Below are 2167 nucleotides of genomic sequence, written 5' to 3' on the forward strand. Positions count from 1 at the left end.
TGGAAGTGCAGAGAGTAAAGTTAGGAAAGTGAGCAAAACAATAATGCATTCTCTGTACACGAGGAGCAAGCTCACTCCCTCAGCCAGCTACTCTGTTTGCTGATGCCTGCTCTTTTTAAAAAAAAAGGCAAGCAGCTTTAAAGGAAACAGAAATAATTGGTGAGAGCAGGAAATGAAAAATACAAGTCGAGCTGCATACACAGAATTAGCCATTTAAAAATAAAGCTTTGCATTTATTTGTAATGGTACATGTAATGTAATAAAAGTGAGCAAGAAGCTTGACATTCTAAACGTGACTTTTTATGCTTGGCGAGAAGGAATTATGCAATGCGTCATAATTTTAGCATTATCTTAACCTAGATCTAGGCTTATACCATTCAATTTCCTCTTCAAATCATTCTTTAAACAAGTCTACAGATTCCAGATTCATTGCTCTCGATAGTAATTTATTCCATTTGTTTATAACCCTGTCTGAGAAAATGCTGCATCTTAACTTTAAACAAAAGTTTCCTAATATTAAGGTCACTGACTCTTTTCCAGCACTTGGGGTTGTCTTTGTGGTAAAGGTACCTTTTTGGCAGAGGTAAAAACAGCCAACTGGAAAAATTGGCATGTTAACCTTTAGAAGAACTTTAACAAAAATGTTAAGATGGGTTAGCATTATTAGTTTACATTCATTTCGAAAGAAATTAAATTAAATAAACTGATGCAACTGATAAATGTTCAATGACAATTTACCCTTCAAGCCTCTACACCTTGTTAAGAATAAAGCTGGATAAGGGACCCAGGGACAGCACAGGCCAGCCCACACTGCGATATGTGTGCTCATTAGGTCCGTGCAGCAGAGCTAGTCTTCAGTCGTCTTGGGTAATCCTTGCCACTGGACCAAGACCTAGCTCTGTCAAGCCCGTGTGGTGGCTGATGTGCAACAGCCACCACACGTTAAAAAAAAATCCACACACAGGCATCTTCCACCCTTCAGGATATAGTTCGGGTCCTTCATTGAAACACCTGTGAACTTATTCATTTTTTGGCGTGGAAGCAAGTCATCCTCGTTTCGAGGGACTGCCTATGATGATGATGACCCTTCAAGCCTCGACACCTTGTTAAGAATAAAGCTGGATCAAAATTTATGTCTAAATGTTGCTCACTCACAGAAAGTAAGATGAACCTTTTTTCCAGAGATGTCTCACCATACATCTCTTTCATGTCTAATACCAGAATTTTGCTGCGTAATTTCTGTTGCTCATACAGTACAATATTCGAAGATGATTTTTAAAATTAATTCGCTATAAAGCCCATTTTCCTGCGAGATGTGATAAGGCCCGGGGTGGCACAGGCCAGCCCATAGGTGCAAGATCTTTCTTTCTCTTTTCTGTGGAGAATTGTTCTCGTCTTCTCGACTTTGAAAGCAGATACAAAAAGCACATGGCTTTAGAATTTCACCAGAGCTTGGGGGGCTGCTGAAACTATTTTCAGGTTCGGGACTCATTTAAATTTTACTGGCAATCTGTGACTACCAAACGGGTGTTCCACTGCAGCTCGCTAACTTGGTGTGGCAGAATAATTGACTGGCCTGTGCACGGGGCCAGCCAGCCGGTCTGGCCGTTTGGGGGGCGGGGGGAGGATGATGCAGAGGATGGGGAAGGGGGAACATATCCCAGGAACGGGAACAAGGCTGGTAACAGGCCGGAAGACATTTTTGCGCGATCAGGAGCAGAATATATGCTCCTCCTGGCTCCACCATCACCTGGGAATCCCTGGCCAGAGACCACGCTAAGCGGACGAAGAGCATCCGGGAGGGTGCTGAGCTCCTCGAGTCTCATCACCGAGAGCATGCAGAAACCAAGCGTAGACAGCAGAAGGAGCGTGCGGCAAACCTGACACCCCACGCACCCTGAGGTGAATGATCATCCATGATCTTATTGAATGGTGGTGCAGGCTCGAAGGGCCGAATGGCTTACTCCTGCGCCTATTTTCTATGTTTCTATGTTTCTATGTTTCCTTCAACCATTGTCTGTCCCACCTGTGGCAGAGACTGTAATTGCCATATTGGACTGTACAGTCATCTGAGAACTCACTTTTGGAGTGGAAGCAAGTCTTCCTCGATTTTGAGGGACTGCCTATGATGATGACATGCTCCTCCTGGCTGTGTTATCTGTGTTAT

The sequence above is a fragment of the Pristiophorus japonicus genome, chromosome 11 (assembly GCF_044704955.1).
Source record: "Pristiophorus japonicus isolate sPriJap1 chromosome 11, sPriJap1.hap1, whole genome shotgun sequence".
NCBI classification, from domain to species: Eukaryota; Metazoa; Chordata; class Chondrichthyes; family Pristiophoridae; genus Pristiophorus; species Pristiophorus japonicus.